The 19,118-nt window shown below is 36.3% G+C and overlaps 1 protein-coding gene and 1 long non-coding RNA gene across 4 annotated transcripts in view; one reads left to right on the top strand and one right to left on the bottom strand.

Annotated features, from left to right (window-relative positions):
* Positions 1-19,118, top strand: part of LOC138704671 (uncharacterized) — a 464,077-nt gene that overhangs the window by 267,781 nt on the left and 177,178 nt on the right. The window lies entirely within an intron of this gene.
* Srrm1 (Serine-arginine repetitive matrix 1) overlaps positions 1-19,118 on the bottom strand; it is a 143,580-nt gene that overhangs the window by 91,158 nt on the left and 33,304 nt on the right. The gene's annotated exons all lie outside the window — the stretch shown is intronic.

Raw genomic sequence — 19,118 nt, 5'->3', positions numbered from 1 at the left:
CTCTGTACTTGCCCACTTCTGTACAATATTTACACAGCAGATTTACCAACAACACCTGAAACTAACATGGCTCAATATGCCGACAAGTCTGTATTATTAACCCTAGAAATATCAACGGGGAGGGGGTACTTTGTGCCCACTTTCTCTAAAATGTATATTTTAAATATGTAATTAATTTATTAAAATATGAAAATATTATTTATTGTCAGATATGAATCCTTCTATCTTATTGTGTTATTGTTTAATCGTTTTCACTGATAGTTTTACTAATATATGAAAATATTTGAAGGTGGACGAAATATTGTTTTACATTAACTATTTTCTTCTTTTTCTTGTAAAATAAAAATGTTAAGAAGGTGCTTTTATGGGCAGTAATGCCTGTGTACTTTAAATAAATAAATTAATTAATTAATTAATATCCCTCTTTGTTGAATTGTCAGAAAATATACAAAGAAATTTCAATTTTTCTCTTTTATTGTAGTACATACTGTTTGCTGAATACAAATGGTAATAAACTGTTCAAAATAAAAATTTTTTAGTAAAACTGTTGTCTGTTCAATATGTGAGGACAGATGTGATGAAAGTGATGTGTAACATGTTCCAGACTGTTATGTTGAAGTAATTGTTTCAAAATTTACAAGGACTTTTAATTTTTCTCTTTTATTATAGTATATACTATTTGCTGATTACAAAAGTTAAAATTGTAAAAAATTAAACATTTTTGTAGTGGTCACAAAATACTCCCCCCCCCCCCCATCAGTACTGCATGTTGTTTAAAATACCTTGGTATTGCTAGGGTTAATGGCTAGTACACATACACAAGACTTAACTGTCAGCTGATTGTCCTGTTATTGTTATGTGAAGATTGTAGCTCATAATAGCAAGACAGTTCACTCTGTGGGCATGTGTACACGTACAACTAAACCATCAATCTCTTGTTCACTTTTGTTCCACATTCTTCTCTCTACTGAAGTTAGCATTGTTACAAGAGAATAGTGAACATTTAATTGAAGTGGTCAAAGAACGCCTTGCTCTGTATGACAAAAAAATTAAATAATTACGCAAATATCAATGTCAACTGCTATGGTTATTTAGCGTCTGAGTGAAATCAAGTTGATAATGCCAGCAAAATGAATCCAGGATCCAGCACCGGAAGTTATCCAGCATTTGCTTTTAATGGAAAGCCCATGAAAAAACCTCAACCAGATAACCTCTCCCTATCAGGATTTGAAACCGGATCCTCCTGTTTCACAATCAGATGTGCTAACCATTACTCGACAGTGATGGACCAACATCAATCTTAAAAGAGAACTTTGGCAAGAGATCTATTCGGCTTGGTACCAGGATGAAGCGAACTGTCACCCAAAAAGGGAACTAAAGCAACTTGGTTTGTCTTATATTTTATTTCAACGATTAGTTTTTAACAATTTAAGCTTAAACTTATAATGTAGGCCTATTTACTTGATAATATATTATGAACAATTTCATGGCACTTTCATGGTTGTGTTATTATTGTAATGCCAAATTAAGTAATGTTTCATCTTATAAGACATCAAATCTGTCATTCTTGATAAAATGTTTTTCACATGGCTTGCCTATTACATCTTTTCGTATTGATTTGGTGTTTATCCTCGAGGTGAAATGAAAAACTTCGATAAGAAACTCCTAAAATCGGTTCCACAATTGAATAGTCGCCCAAAACAAGGCTGAAACCCTCATTTCTCGTAAGTAGACTTTTTCGTGAATAATGTTGTTAATGATACACTATGTGTACTGCTTATACTCATATTAAAATCAGCACACGTCTGATTGTCAACCTTGCTCTAAAAATTAAAAGTGCAAAGTATGTTTCCCCATTTTTGAAGAATTTCGTATTTGCTGGTTTCAACCTTGATCTGTTCAGCAATACTTTCAAGAGGACATTCATATACAGTATCAATGAAATGTATGCCATCCTTAGAACGAACAAAATTATAAAGTACACAACATGTCTTAATTATGCAGTTGCAGAAGTCAATGCTAACATCTATTTCAGTCTCAACAATAATGAAAAGTTCATCACGATGTTGTGTGCTCATGCGAAAATATTGAAAGAGTTTTGGAGGGTAATTCCATCGTGCTTTGTATATGGATAGAATTTTCATTTCAACAGTCTCTCACTGTGTAATGGATGCAGCCAGTAATTTCTTTTCCTCCTTTTTCTGAGGCGAATCATAAATGCATACACATACTAACAATTTCCACAAAATCCATGTTTGAAAATTGCCTACTTTCTGCAAATGCTCTCACAAAATCAGAACTAGAACAGTTGAGGAGTTGTTCGTGTACGCTCTTTCATACACTTCAAAGGGCCAACGACAAAAAAAAACTGGGGCTGTTAGCAGAGGTAACCAAATATCAGTCATGTCATCATCATGTCGTAACAGTATGCGCATCTCTACATTTTCTTTAGGACCTTGTGTAAACAACAAAACAGTCATCTGTCTTATATGTCCGGTAGCACTATCTTCTCATATTAATCGTTTGTATGCAACAGGTAGATTACAAGAACATATGAACTTAATAGAAGGTTGGTGAAGAAAATGTAAAATATCACTTAATATTGAAAAGGCGAAAACTGTATGTTTCACACAATTCTCCCAAAAAAAAGTTATGTACAGTATTTATGATCGCATGTTGCAGTACAGAAATACCACCAAATATCTAGGTGTAATCTAGGACAAAAGTTAAGTTGGCAGAAACTTTTTCAGTATCCAAAAGGCAAAGCCATAGGTCGAACAGAAGAACTTTTCCCCCTGTCAAAGCCTGGTGCAACATCTATATGCCAAACCAACCAAAATACTAAAGAATTCAACCTGATCACCTTGGATTTTAATGAAACTTTCAGGAATCATTCTCCCTAAAAGTTTAAATAAAAATTTTTTTTTTAGAAAAATTGTATCTTGTTAGGCTTAGAAGTAATTCATTTTTAAAATACGCAAAAAAGAAAAAAAAAACACTTTTCGTTTACAGTAACACTTTCAATCTTGAATAATTCTGATTCTGTAAGTTCTACAGAGTTGTTCTACACCTCATTTTATAGGGAATTTCATAGGTTTTAATTTGATATGCCACTTGATCAAATAAAAAAATTGAAGGAATCAAAAAAAATTTTTTTTTGAAAGTGTTTTTTTGATAAAATATATTTTCAGTATTATTACAAACTATAAACCCTGAAACTTTAGAGTGAGATCTCGATGGAATCAGGAGATAAAAAATGTATTCCAGGCCTAATGTAATAAAAAAATGTATTTTAGGCCTAAGGTAATAGTACTTCAAAATTTTAATTCAGGTTAAGTAACCAAGTATAATATGCCAGAAACTTACGCAACCCACATCATATAAATCAAACTTAAAACAACGATACCTACAAGTTAAAATTTTTACCTAATAACATAATAAGTTTTCTAGCACTCTGTACTTCTATTATCAAACCTCTAATTTCTTCTCTGTTGATTTTAAAAGTAATATCTTTACATTCATATATGAGGTCTCGCCATCCTCATTGAATAATCAAGACTACATGTAGAGAAAAATTCGTTATGATACAAAAGGAGAAGAGTTCGGCCAGCACCGTGAATCAGGTCTCGGCATAGCTCAGCATGCAAAGCTGAGAGGTCCTGCATTCGATTCCCAGTGCAGGAACGAATTTTTCTCCAATATACGTATATAATAATATCTTGTTTGCTCTTTGAGTTTCAGATTCTGTTAGCCAATAAAGTCTTCCTGTTGTTGTTGTTGTTGTAGAATCTACTTTGGTCAATACTGCAATTTTGTGCACAACTACAAAACTGTACAGATTAGTTAGAACAAGATCGAATTTTAATTACACATCATATTGCATTGTTGCTCTATACCTTTCGTTCGAGAATAGCACAAAAATGAACCAGAAAGAACCGTCAATTTAATATACCGTTTCTTTCTTTAGTCTGAATTCATACGTAGTGATGTTAGGGCGTATTGGCCATCCCCATCTTCTGATATTACTTTTCGAAGGATAGATATCACATCCGTATAAGAGCAAAGATTATTGTTCTGAGTGAAAATAAAGAGATGAGTAAGGAAAATCGCAGATGCACTTGGCATTGGGAAATCCAGTGTGTCAAGGATTGTCAAGCTCCACGAAGACATGAGGTCCTAAGACAAATCAAGAAAATGGAGTTGTGGGAGTAAGAGAAAAACTACCCACAGGGATGATGTCCTGATAAGAAGAATTAGCATCTTGAACATGAAGAAGAGCAGGGATGACATCAAAAGAGAGACTGCGTCTCATGGGGTAGATGTAGATGCTACCACTGTGTGCCATTGCCTTCTGAGTTTGGCCATTGTGTGTGTCACCCTGTCAAGAAGCAGCTTTTAACATCTGATATGAAGAAGAAAAGGCTGTCTTGGATGAATAAATATATAAAAACTGGACTTCGAAGCAGTGGAGGAAAGTGATTTTTTTGGACGAATCACATTTTGAAGTTCAAGGGTAGAGGTTCAATTTCGTCTGGCGCTCATCTGCAGAACCTCTTCGACCAGACCACATCCAGCAGGCACCCAAACACCCATCAAAAGTGACGTTTCGGGGTTGTTTCACAGCTTCTGGACCAGAGATCCTTCACCCCACTGAAGGAATTCTGAATACCGTGAAGTACACTGAAGCAGGGTTTAAGCCAGCCGCATTTTGCTACTAGACTTATAGAAAAGCAACAAACTTTCGATGTAAATGTGCAAAAATGCGACAACCACATTGCACTTCAGAAACGAAGATGGTAATGGAGATAATGAGATCAGAGAATCTGAATTTAAATGAAATCCTAATTGTATGGACAATGCTCAAAAAGATACTGAGCAATAGATGTTCAGGAATTGATTTCAAAGAGTTGGTGCTATTCATGTAAGTTAAGTGAACAATTTCTTCTATTGATTTATATAATTCCATAGCATACTGCAAAATGTAAGCGATGATTAAGTTGCATGAATCTTGTAAAAACTGGAATTAGAAACCACCTTTCATTAAAAAGAGTTAGCACTCTGCTAACAATGAATCTTGAAGGGACTCTTATAGTCGCGACGCTGTTATTCCCAGCATGACTCCGCCTCTTTGCTTACGTCTTAGGATTTTAAGGCTCTATAAAGTCTAGGTAGGTAGTATCGTTCGCCATTTTTGTTCTTTCGTTGCCGAGCTATCATACGAGGAATCTATTTGCCACACCATTAAACATTATCATATCGTAGCTCCTATGATAATAAATCAAATGTACTGTAATTCAGCAAATAATTGAGCGGCAAATAACGTCTTCATGTGCTTTCTGCGAACGCCAACAAAAGAGCCGAAATGGCGGGCATTTATATTAAGTATTTATCGAGCCTTAAGAAATGAATAACGTCTTCCTCAGCGAATCACAAGATGCACACGTTTAAATGTAGCCGACCTGCAATGCGATTGGCTGCCGGAAATTAGAGCGACGGGACTATAGTAAAGAATTTCAATGTTTAGAGTGCCCATAAAATAACGTATTTTAATGTGATGTACCTAAATTGAGTCTAAACATACCTACGTCTAATGATTTACTTACACAAGTACATCTAGAGTGTGATAAGATGAATTAAAAGTAATAACTCAAAAAAAAAAAAACATTAAACTACTTAAGTAATTATATTCAAAATGCAACGATATTACTATCCAAAATTAATAAATTCAAAGAAAATCAATGTGAAAATAATAATAAATATTCACGTGAATAACCCAAAGAACAAGAATAAATACCAGGATTACATAACTTTTTGTTTCTGCATACGAGGCCTGTCTAAAAAGTATCCGACCTTTAGCCAGAAAAAATATTTCAAATACCTGACGGGGTTGGGACCCTAATCCCCTTCAAAGTAGGCCCCTTGTGCTTGCTCACACTTAGCCCACCGATCCTTCCACTGCCGGAAACACCTCTGGAAGTCTTCTTTTGGAATGGTGTTCAGCTCCGTCGTCGCGTTCCGCATTATCTCTTCTCTACTCTCAAAACGGGATCCTTTCAGTGGTGTCTTCAATTTTGGAAACAACCAGAAGTCGCAAGGAGCCAGGTCTGGAGAGTAGGGAGGTTGGCGAACGGTTGTAATTCCATGTTTGGCCAAGAAAGTGTGGATCAATTGGGATGAATGTGCGGGGGCGTTGTCGTGATGCAAGTGCCAGTTGTTCGCCGTCCACATGTCTGGTCTTTTGCGCCGAACTACATCACGGAGTCGCCGGAGAACATCATGATAGTACTCCTTTGTCACCATTTGTCTTTTTGTTTCTGGGTCGTACCCCTACACCCATGACTCATCTCCAGTTATTACGGTGTTCAGAAACCCAGGATCAGTGTTGGCGGTGTCCAGAAGGTCCTGTGCAACGTCACGACGGAGGTCTTTTTGTTCCGGGGACAACAACTTGGGCACGAATTTCGCAGCCACTCGGTTCATGTTCAAATCATCACGCAAAATTGCATGTGCACAATATTTACTCATTCCAACCTCTTCGGCAATCTCCCGCACGGTCAAACGACGATCTGCCATCACCAAATTTCGCACCCTCTCAACAACAGCTGCACTCCGAGCAGTTTGGGGCCTGCCACAACGCTGCTCACTCTTCGCTGATGTGCGGCCATCTTTGAGTCGATTAAACCACTCCTTAATGTGTTACACCCATCGCATCTTCCCCAAACACCTGCTGAATCTTACGAATTGTTTGACTTTGAGAATCACCAAGCTTTTGACAAAATTTGATGCAGATCTTTGCTCAATTCGTTCAGTCATCTTGCGAGAAAACTAAATCCGACAAACACTTAGAACAGCACCTTACTTGGCGACCACCAGCCAGTGACTGGCACAAGCGAATGCGGTGAAAAAAATGCGCATTACGGTTCCTCCTTCCACCGTGCACAGTGGCACCGCCTTAGAATCACTACTTTGCACGGGAAAATTTAAGGTCGGATACATTTTAGACAGGCCTCATACTTTATTAATTTTACCTTTCTGCACAATTATTTATAATATTGCACAAGCATTTCGCAATTTGCACAAATATAATTTTTCAGTTATGCATTTTTGGGACAATTATTTATTTTTTTGCTTAAAGTTTTTTTTAAGTAGGTTATTTTACGACGCTTTATCAACATCTATGGTTATTTAGCATCTGAATGAGATGGTGATAATGCTGGTGAAATGAGTCCGGGGTCCAGCACCGAAAGTTACCCAGCATTTGCTCGTATTGTGTTGAGGGAAAACCCCGGAAAAAACCTCAATCAGGTAACTTGCCCCGACCGAGAATCGAACCCAGGCCACCTGGTTTCGTGGCCAGACACGCTAGCCGTTACTCCACAGGTGCGAACTCTAGCTTAAATCCTGCATTGAAGTGCTACAGAGCAAACTGATTCTAATAATGCATAGGCATTTTGATGATGGTGATGGGCTGTTCCAGTAAGACTTTTCTCCCTGACACAACTCCAGGTTCACCAGAAACTTCATGACTATGAAAAAGTTGATAGTGTTGGACTAGTCAGGGAATTCACCAGACTTGAACCCCACAGAAAATTTTTGGCTATTGTCAAGGCTCGGATCCGATAGCCGAACTGCACCACAAAAATTAAGGTGATCGAAGTGTCATCCAAGTCTGGTACTAGGACCGAGAAGTGAAGGAAATGTGCGGGAAACCCACTGATTCAATGTGTAAGAGGGTGAAAGAAGTAATTAAAGTGACAGGTCACATTTCTTATTAAAATGTAAAAGAAAAAAATAAATGTTCATATTAAACTTGTGTCTCTAACTTTCTGTTTATCCAAACTACTTTATTATTATTTATTTATTTATTTAACCTGGTAGAGATAAGGCCATCAGGCCTTCTCTTCCCCTCTTACCAGGGGATTACAACTACAATATTAAGAATACAATTACAATTATAATTACAATTAATATTCAATTTACAGATACAATAAAAATCAAAGTACTAAAAGATTAACTGATTAATAAAAGCTGACAGTTTATTGTAAAGGTTAAGAAGAGAGAAGCATTTCTTTTATTGACTAAGTACAAATTAAACTACTCTACGCAGTAAGAAAATGCTTAATAAGCTTGCTTTTGAACGCTACTAAATTCTGACAGTCTCTGATGTCACTGGGTAGGGTATTCCACAAGCGCGAGAGTGAGATTGTGTATGATAATGAATACGATGATGTCTTATGTGTTGGTATGGCTAGTATGCAGCTATTTTGCGTGCGAGTGAAGAGATTATGATATGATGACATAACTGAAACAGGAGGCAAGGTAGGTAGGTGTAGAAGTGTGAAGGACTTGGAAAAGAAGAATAAGAGAATGAAAATTTCTACGTTCGTTAAGCCGTAGCCAATTTAGAGTTTGGAAGGATGAGGTAATATGGTCAGCACGACGGACATCGCAGATGAAGCAAACACAAGAATTATGAACACGTAATTTTTGCGACTGGTTGACATGGAGGTCAGTCAGTAGAAAATCACAATAATCGAAGTGGGGCATTACTAGTGTTTCCACTAGTATTTTCTTGAGTGATAGCCCAGTGCTGTGATATATCAGGAAATTTGGGATATTTGAAGACCGGAGAAGGTCTATGTGGTTCCAAAAAAACTTAGTTTTACAGTAGAACCTCTATTTTCCATGGTAATGAAAAGCGTCGTCAGAACGGTTAACCGAAAAAATTGGATAATCTGTACCATTAAAAGAATTAAGTGTATAATAGTTCCATAATTCCTCCGTGGTTTTGTTTTTTAACATGCTAGTAGTGGATCAGGAGTTCGCTGATTCAAGTCCAATTGTCAATGATTGGTTTTTAAGATGAAGGGTGCATAGAACAGAGAAAAATTCTCCGGCACCAGGATTCGAACCCAGGTTTTCAGCTGTACACTAAGCCACACCGGGTTCCAGTCCCGACGCCGGATTGAATCCCTCTCAATTTTCCCTTAGGTTGCCTACCCTCATGTACTGTCTCACAGAATGTGACAGTGGCACAACATAAATGGTAACGTAGAATACCTACACGGAAATATCATATGTACTTCGATACATTATAATAATAAGACACACATAAGTAATCACATAGTGATTTAAGTCGGTGCTCATTCCGTCGCATCCTGGCCACTTAGTCACTCGTAATGAGTGCTCTTCTGTACATAGTGCGTTGGACATTGTGCCGCTGTCACATATTCTGTGACACAGTACATGAGGACAGGCCACCAAAGGGAAATCTGAGAGGTGGAACTTAAACTGAGAGGGATTCAATCCAGCATCGGAACTGGAACCAGGTGTGGTTTAGTGGATAAAACGTCAGCACGTAAAGCTGAAAACCCGGGTTCGAGTCCCAGTGCCGGAGAGAATTTTTCTCTGTTCTATCCATCCTTCATCATATGGCAATGCAGTATACCTGCACGGAAATATCATATGTACTTCAGTACATCATAATAATATGGTTTTTAAGCGCCAAGGAAACTCCTTATCATGGCTGTCTGCGGAAAGACAGGAGTAGTAGAGGTCTCATGAATTTCATTAAATCGCGTATTCTTATGCGAGATGGGCTACAGATTCTCCTTTCCAAAACTGCTCAATTATTTGCACTTTTATTAACTAGCACATCACGTTTTCTTTGGCACCTGTGGAAGACACTTTGCTTATGGAAGTGGCACAGTATTTTCATTGAACAATAGAACAAGGACTGAATGGTACATGGGTTTGCAATTGTGTGGAAGTTCTTAGTGTTATTTCTTTGAAATCAGGTAGTGGCTATTTTACAAGTTAGAAAAACACCGCCTCTCACAAGTAAATGTTTCTGTTGCTGCATACTGTGCAGTGAGTGTGATGGTAAAGGCCTGTAATAATGCTCTCCAGAAAGCATACAACATAATGTGCAGTACTTCATTTTTTCTGCAGCAAAAAATAAAAAAGAGCAAAAAAAAACAGTCGAATAATCCACTGACCATTAATAGAGTGACAGATAATCGGGGTTCTACTGTACTTCATTACTTTCCATTTCTAATACACAACCTATTCATCATTAATTCCAGTATTGGCATGTAACAAAACCAATAATGTCTGTCGTTGATATTCACTTCAACATCAATGTCATCAAAAGTTACCATTATTTTATACTCTTGAGTCCTCTGAAATTGAGTAGCTTTTCACGAAAACTCTAGTCTCATTTACAGGATTGTAACTTCTCCATGTCCTCTTCTCTGGTGCACAGTAAGCATTTAGGTGAATTCAGTACTCCAATACGATGGAGGCAATCATGACCAGTAATCAATCTAAACATGGCCACGGCAGATTTTCGAGGTAGATCAGGAATTAGTTTTGGATCTTTGAATGATTCTTTCCATTTTGAATTTTGATGTTTTGCCTGTTCGCTGTAACTTATTCTTTTTATGACTCGCTTTATTGATTCATATGGGAACTTGAAATTTGTTTTTAAGTTGATATAAGTTCCTTTCTTTGCTAACATATCTGCTTTCTCGTTACCGTTCAGTCCGCAGTGGGCCGGGATCCATTGGAAGACCACTTTTTTATTTAGCATTTGAATTTGTTTTACCATGCAATGAATTTCTTTTACTTTTTCCATTTTAGGGGATGTAGTTGAGCTGATTGACTGGATTGCAGCTTTGGAGTCAGACAGGATGACTATGTTTTTGCACTGGTTTAGCCAAACAAATACATTTTGAAGTGATGTATAAATGGCTTCAACTTCGCCATCAAAATTTGTTGTGTACTTGCCAACATTTTTATAAAGAGAAAAGAATTGGCAAGTAGCTCCTGCTCCAGCTCCTTCATTTTGATCCATGAGAGATCCATCAGTGTAAATGTACAACCAGTCCTTTTGTGGATATTTTCTATTAATTGTTTGTAGGGCAATGGCTTTTGCTATTTCTGGATTTATATCTTTTTTGTTGAAGACTTCATCAAGATCAAGGCAGCAATCTACTTTGAAGTTATTAAGTGGATTATATCGAGACATCAAGTTTTCCTTTTCACTTGGTATTTCTAGAATTTGCTTAAGCTTTTCTACCTCTTGTATGTATCCATTTTGAGTCCTCAATGTAAATTTAGAATCTTTGTATTTACTCCATTTATCCCAATTTGGAAGCCTTCTTAATTTTTCATAGATTAAAAGGGCTTTTGTCTCAAGATCTGTTACAACTGGTTTATTAGATGTGATTATTTGCATGGTTTCAATTGGAGTAGTTTTGATTGCACCAGTGATGAGACATAAAGCTTGGTTTTGAGTGCGTTCTAATATCTGTTTATTTGTGGTTGATGAGGTTATTAGTGCTTCACCACAGTACGTTAAGATAGGCTTTATGTATGTGTTGTAGGTTGTGTTGAATGTACTCCTTGTGCTACTCTATTTCGTTCCTGCCAGTCTTTTTAGTAATTTAAAACGATTTGTTGCCTTTGTGTTGATCTGTTCAATGTAATTTCTCCATGTGAGCTTATTGTCGAAATGTATACCCAGGTATTTTGCATTTTCAGTTCTTTGTAACTTATCATCTCTGTAGTTTAGATTTATTTTCACTGGTTTCTTTCTTAATGAGAAGAGTTGGAAGTTTGTTTTTTCTGTGTTCACTGACATATTATTTGAACACCAGGTTTCAAGTGCTGCTAACGATGACTGGATGGAATTTTGAAGTTTCTCTACTGCGTTGGTTTTATGTGACGTCCAAATAACCAAATCATCAGCAAAGAGTGCTGTTTTAGTGTCATGTTTTTCCAGCTCTTGTGGTAGGTCATTAATATATATGTTGAATAGTGTTGTGCTTAATACTGCACCTTGAGGTAAGCCCAAGTGAGTTTGTTTATATTTAGAACTTGCTGATCCATAAGTTGTAGAACAAAATCTTTGGTGATGAACTCAGATATTAACATATTGGATTTTATGCCTAATTTCTGGAGCTTTGTAATCAGATTGTATCTCCACACATTATCATATGCTGATTTCAAATCGACGAATACAGCTAATGTATCTTTCTTTTTATTAAATCCATCCTTAATAGCTTGACTTAGTAAGATTATTTGTTCTCTTGTTGAGTGGTCTCTCCTAAATCCGGAATTGTTAAGTACCCTTCATTGTTTTTGCTGACTAAAATCTACTCTTCAAGATCTTTCTCTCTCTGTTCTGTGGTCCTCCTTAGTGGAATAAAAAAAACTAACGTTTGTGATATTGTCTTTAGCCCAATCATACAGTTTGTGAGGGGTCACAATTTGTTCATTGTACACTACAGCAGCGGTTCCAAAACTTTCTGAAGGCACAACCCACTTTTGGGCGAGACTTTCATTTGTGACCCCGCCCACTGCCGCACCAGTACTAAACCCCATTCGAAAAATATAAATCCTTGTAAAATCGAAAATAATTATTTTATTCAAAATTAGTGGATACCACCCAAAGTATGACCAAATTGAATTATATATGGTGCAACAATTATACGAAATATTAGGTAAACATCATTTCTAGTATTTCAAACCATTACCACTGTGGCGCTGCAATAATACTGCAATAGAAAGTGGTAAATTCCATCAAAGGAAGGGCGTTGCAAACTCGTATTTTCAGCAAATTTGTGAAGGTATGGGTTCGTTATATGAAAATATTCCTTATCACACACAAGATGGCTTTCCTGGGGTAATGTATTGAAAAGAGTTTTACAGTTAAGAACAGAACTTTTAATATACCTGTATGTACAAGACAAGAAATCGGAATATATCCAAACTAATTTTCCAACTGAAGAATGTGATCCCAAAACTAACCAGAAAATATACGATCTATATAAATGAAATTTCTAAATTTAATATTGGTAATAAATTATTATCTATTAAATTTTATTTATATTCTAGATTTATAAGTTCTATATGATTTATACCATATATTTCTACTTATGGTGTATCTAAAATACCTTTGTTTTTAGGGTATGAATCATATAAGGTATTTGATTCTGGTTGGAGAGAATACTTCGGAGGTCAGGGTATATATATATTATTTATATATATAGGTAAAATTAATGATATAGTCATAGACATTAAAGCTAGATGTATTGAATGGTTGGACCATGTATGCAGAATGAATGATACATGTTTGCCCAAAATGATATTAAATGCTAAAGTAGATGACAACAGGAAAGTCGGCAGACCTAGGTTACGATGGCTGGATGATGTACAGTAGTGGCAAAAAAATCGGACCGACTCTTGTAGCTGATTTCAGAGCCTTGTTCACTCCAGAGCACAATAGACTGGTAACTAAGACTTTCGTGGTTCGAATCCTGCCTGGGAAGGAAACTTTTTTTTGTTCTTTATTCAAATTTATTCCCAATACTTTTCGATTGCAGCGATATTTTTACTACTCAATTAACTTATTATTCCCAGAACATGAATTTTACCAGCAATCGAAAAGTATTGGGAATAAAGTTGAATAAGAAACAAAAAAAAGTTTCCTTCCCAGGCAGGATTCGAACTATTAAAGTCTTAGTTACCAGTCTATCGTGCTCTGGAGTGAACAAGGCTCTGAAATCAGCTACAAGGGTTGGTCCGGTTTTTTTTGCCACTACTGTACAAACAGTCTTACGAAAGATTGAAAGCAAGGGCCATAAACTGAAGTGAAAGGGAGGCTAAGGTCAAACCAAAAGGACCATTACGCCAATGATGATGACCTCAAAACTCACTCAGTCCATTTTTATTATTTATACACACATTGCATACGATTTTTTAAAAATAGATTTCTATCATATTTTAAGCTTCTTTTCTTCCAAAACAACGGCAATCCTTATCTAAAAAGTTCCTGTTATTGTGTATATCACTTGAAAACAAGCTCAGTCCATAGATCGGTGGATAAAAACTATTAGCCCAGTCCTTTCATAAAAATGGACTGAATGCGTTTTTAATAGTAGTTTGGTTGAAAATTTCTATGTAACAAAGGGAGGATTTACAGGAAGTCCAAGGACTAGTTGTCATGGAGGATGCCACAAAACCATATTAATATCAGTAATTTTATTTTTTTCTCAATAGACAAATAACTTAGAAATACAAGATTCTACGAAGCAACATAAAACGTACTATTATGCAAGTTAACGTAATATATGCACTAAAGCCAGAAAGAGGACATAATATTAAATCTAAAATCTTCAAAAACCATGCATTATGCATGAATTGACTCCCAAAAAAAGCCAAAACAAGCAAACATGCACAGAAAAAGTACGGCTATTTGAAGTCAGTAAGTTATAAAACGAATGTTTGAAAACTTTGATAAAGTGTAACAAGCTTATACAGGGTGATTCACGAGGATTTACCGTCACTTACGGAGCTTATTTCCGAAGACATTCTGAGCAAAAATGTCATATAAACATTTATCCTAATCTCAATATTTTCAAAGTTACTCTAATTTGAAGTTGTTTGTAAAATACCTTTTTCCTTTAGTTTCAAGGGTAAAAGAATATTACAAATAGAGAATGAACTATTCAGAAGTATTTCTTTAATTGGCTAGTGTTCTGAAGCTAAACATGTGTTGTCAGTTACTTTGTATAGATTTTGTTTTTCAATTTTTAACTAAAAATGACATTATTCTTACACACTTATCACAAAAACTGTTACAAATCATACGATTCTAGGAACTTGATTCTTTACAGTTTAATTATGCATCCTAATATAGTGCCTTGCAGAATTTACAAGAGTGGCGTGATTTGTAACAATTGTTCAGATAAATGCATAAGAAAATGTAATTTTGTAGTTAAAAATTGAAAAAAAAAATTCATAACACATTTTTAATTTCAGAATATTAGTTAAAGAAGTGATATTCGTGAATAGTTCATTCTTTATCTGTAATATTCTTTTACCCTTAAAACTCAATAATAATGGTATTTTACAAACAATTTCAAATTAGTGTAACTGAAAATATTGATATTAGGACAAATGTTTATGACTTTTTCCTCAGAATGTCTTCGGAAATAGGCTCCGTAAGTGACGGTAAATCCTCGTGAATCACCCTGTATAAAACATGCATTTGCATGGAAATTCGGGCTCCAGAATTCATTTATGTAAAAAGAATACTTATATAGTCAGAGATTTCTTAAAAAAACACACACACCCACCCCCAACACACCGACCCACACACAGCAACAGACCCACACACACACCCCAATACCCCACCCCCCATACAGACACATGATAGCCCACTTCCTTTGCTACCACGATCACCCGACATAACCCTCTTGGATTTCTTTTTGTGAGATTATGCAAAGGATATTGTGTACCAGACGCCAGTTCCCAATATTCAAGTCCTACGACAAACAATTCCAGACGCCATCGCATCAGTTACTGTGGAGGTACCACAGCGGACATGGCAGGAAATTGATTATCGCCTTGACATCCTAAGGGTGACAAGGGGGGGCACACACAGAAGTGCATTGAGGTGGTAAAATCAAAACTTTGATTCTCTTTTTCATGAGAAAACCAGAACTAAGATACCTCATTTCATTATTTAGTTATTTATATCTGAAGTTGTAAAGATAATTTATGGACACGGTGTATTATGAAGGTTAGATTACTGAAATATTGTCGAGGCGTTATGGGGTCTGCTTTTCGTGGAAATTTGGTACCAACCTGGCACTTACCTTTATTACTGGAAAGATATAACCCATTGAGGAAACCAAGAAAACCTCAATCTAGTCGGCTGGCCGCGGAGTTTGAACTCATAACTTCCCCAACTTGAGATTCAGATGTAAATGACTGAGCTACCATGCTCAGTAACATTCACTCTTTTTAACCTCGTCTTGTGTGAGATACGATATAAAAATGAAAAAAGCAGAAGAATATTTCTTGATTGTTCCAACTTCTCTACAATTCGTTATTAAGAAGGTTCAGATGAAGTAGCTGTGTCAGGATAGACATCCTTGGTCCATGCGTTTTGTTGACAAACATTAACTATAGTCGCGACACTGTTATTTCCGGCGTGACTCCTCCTCTTTGCTTACGTCTTAGGAAGTGAAGGCTCTATAAAGTCTAGGTAGGTAGTATCGTTCGTCATTTTTGTTCTTTCGTTCCTGAGCTACCATACGAGGAATCTATTTGCCACACCGTTAAACATTATCATGTCGTAGCTCCTATGATAATAAATCGAACGCACTGTAATTCAGCAAATAATTGAGCGGCAAATAACATCTTCATGTGCTTTCTGCGAACGCCAACGAAAGAGCCAAAATGGCGGGCGATTATATTAAGTATTTATCGAGCCTTAAGAAATGAATAACGTCTTCATAAGCAAATCACAAGACGCACATGTTTAAATGTAGCTGACCTGCAACGCGATTGGCTGCTGGAAATTAGAGCGACGCGACTATACTTGTCGCGTGTTCCCCAGCAGATAGTAGTGACGAAGTATATTTAGTTTCTATCAGCTGTACTGTCCATTCACTGATATTTTAGCTAGGGATCGGGAGCGCTCTTCCCAACAGGTAGAATTTTAGCTAGTGGAAGGGAGTAGTGTTTACTTAGTCTGAAGCAAGTCCAGATCCTATCCTATACAGCTACTTTATTCGAACCTTAGTTATTAGGTCGTCTTATAATATCAGTTCTTTTTAAGTCTGGTGTTTTGTAAGAATTTAATTATTTCCTTCAGTTGGGCAATGCAATTTATAAAATGCTATGGTTATTATTGCGTATTGTGAGAATGTGACAGTCGTCAATTGTGAATACAAAGAATATAAAATGGAGGTGATGAAGTTTGAGATTAGTAGAGTTCTCCTACAAGATTATAAAACTGCTGCTGTGGGTCAACAAATATGTGAAGTCGAGGGTAAAGGTGTCTTTAGTAAACATGTAGCACGGCAGTTAGAACATTTCAATAATGGAGGAGGAAACATTAAAGAGTTACAATGTCCTGGAAGATCTAGAGCTTGGAACAGTGAGAATACACGAAGAGTTTTGGAAGAAGATCCATAAAAAGTGCTCATAGTTGTCAAAAAAGCTTGGTGCTTCAAAACATATACTGTCACATTAAGACACTTAGAAAATCATAAAGAAGTTGTACATCTGTACCTCATGAATTGACACTTAAACAGGCTTAACAGAGTGAATATGTGTTGGCAGTTTATCACTAATCCCATGGATGACAGATTTATCAGGTAATTGTCACATGTGATGAAAAATGGGTATATTGCCATAATCTTGACACCTAAGACAGTTGCTTGATCCCTGTCAGTCTGCCAAAGTTGACATTAAAGTCAGTTTGGCCCCAAAGTAATGTACCTGGTGAAAAGTGATGTTAGTAGTATATTGAGACTCCTTTCTTTTAATTTTGAATATTTAAAATCATAGTTTAATCACAAGTAACAAATAACGGAATCAAAAGGGATGTTAAATTCATCTCAATGAACCTTCTCTACTCTGTTTTCCTCTATACCTTCGTTTTACTGTGCTCTAGTTTCTGACACCAAGATTTAAAATTAATTCTAAACAAAAAGCAGAAAAAATACTATATACTGGAAGTGCCTTGCAAACAACCAGTTCTCAATGGGCGAGCCAGCTCGAAGGAAAGAGTCATTCAAAAGAGTCAGTGCATTCACAAACAACCCATCGTCCACACCTGTGGAGTAACGTTCAGCGCATCTGGCAACGAAACCAGGTGGCCCGGGTTCGAATCACGGTCGGGGCAAGTTACCTGGTTGAGGTTTTTTCCGGGGTTTTCCCTCAACCCAATACGAGCAAATGCTGGGTAACTTTCGGTGCTGGACCCGGACTCATTTCACCGGCATTATCACCTTCATTTCATTCAGACACTAAATAACCTAGATGTTGATAAAGCGTCGTAAAATAACCCAATTAAAAAAAAAAACCATCACTAACTAAAGCTACACAGTAGGTCAGAATTTAGACTACACCAGGGGTGGAAAAACTACAGTCCACAAACCAAATATGGCCTTCCAATGTGTTCAACCTACCTGCAGGATAAATAACTTTTCAATGTATGCACAGTGCCGGATTTAGGCCTAGACAACCTAGGCAGTTCCCAAGGGTGGCAATTTCTGGGGGGGGGGGCGGAATTTTCTCTCTCTCTCTCTTTCTCTTTTTTTTTACAGTGAAATTTTGTTCTTTAAACACTTGTTGGTAAATCTTTTCTGAAGTTTGTTCTTGAACACCTTGTGAAAGTCTGATATTGTTTTGTTATCGCATTGCCGTAGTCGTGATGAGAGTGAAAGGAAAGTGTGCAGCTGCATAGTTATATTGTAATGCTGATATCACGTTATTATACTATCAAACTGCATAAATTTAACTGCTTGTATAAACAAGAATGCATTGTTGAAAATAAAATTGGATGTGTGTTTATTATATTATTGCTATGAATAGTAACCACAACTCTCAGTTATATATTTTGGAATATATCGTCAACAATAATATTTAATTACTTTCCAGCATGTGTACTATAATTCGATATGAAAGATTTATTCCGCAAAGAGTTGGAGTTTATTTTTCAATTTACTTTATACTTCTTATCGGAACAAGAAATACACCACCAAAACCAAATAAGAAATACACCACCAAAACCAATGCTTAAAAATAAACCACAGCATGCCTTTCACAAATCAATTTTGTTTAAAAAATTAATCAGTTTGAATACATTTCTTTGCATCAAGTTTGATGTGCTTTGTCAGATTGACTTTGATGACATCATCAATGCTTTCTCTGTGAAGAATGTGCGAAGGAAATCTTTATAATTCACAAGATGCATGTATTTTAATTCCAGTAATTTATTATTTTCTGAATTGTAACATTTCATTTGAAACTAATTTAAACTAAACATGACCTGTATAATAGCTGCTTATAAACTGTTTGTGAGAGTTGGGGGTGTGGTAAATTTTAGCACTGCCTAGGGGCAGTGTACGCGAACATCAGACTTAAGTTAGTAAGAAGCAAAGTTAACGTTAAATAAGGGACAAATTTCATCCTTTATATTTTGTCAAAAGATAACACAAATTAGGAGTGTCAGTACATGACATTTAGTTCGTTTGCTTGAATGTAAAAATTACCTTGTGTTCATGTTTGTAATTAAGTTAACATGTCCTAAATTA

This window comes from Periplaneta americana, chromosome 8 (genome assembly GCF_040183065.1).
Source record: "Periplaneta americana isolate PAMFEO1 chromosome 8, P.americana_PAMFEO1_priV1, whole genome shotgun sequence".
NCBI classification, from domain to species: domain Eukaryota; kingdom Metazoa; phylum Arthropoda; class Insecta; order Blattodea; family Blattidae; genus Periplaneta; species Periplaneta americana.
Note: the sequence above shows the minus strand (reverse complement) of the source record. Positions and strands in the feature narration are given on the sequence as shown.